Raw genomic sequence first — 259 nt, forward strand, 5'->3', positions numbered from 1 at the left:
GAACCTCAGGGGGCCCCAGGGGGGCCCCCAGGGGGCCCCCACGGCCTCAGGAGGCAAATGTCAAGCAGGCCTGGGAGCGCTGTACAGTCTGACTGTACGTGGGGGGTTTTGGCTGTTATTGCCAAAGAGCTTTGCCCCCAAAAGCCCCCAGTTTCTACGCAGTTTGCTGCTCGCTGCCCTCAGCAGCAGCTGCAGCAGCGGCTGCAGCAGCAGCAGCAGCAGCGGGAGCGCTTTCGCTTTCCGCGCCTCGCCGCCGCTT

The sequence above is a fragment of the Eimeria tenella genome, genomic scaffold (genome assembly GCF_000499545.2).
Source record: "Eimeria tenella Houghton genomic scaffold, Eth_scaff2056, whole genome shotgun sequence".
Taxonomy (NCBI): domain Eukaryota; phylum Apicomplexa; class Conoidasida; order Eucoccidiorida; family Eimeriidae; genus Eimeria; species Eimeria tenella.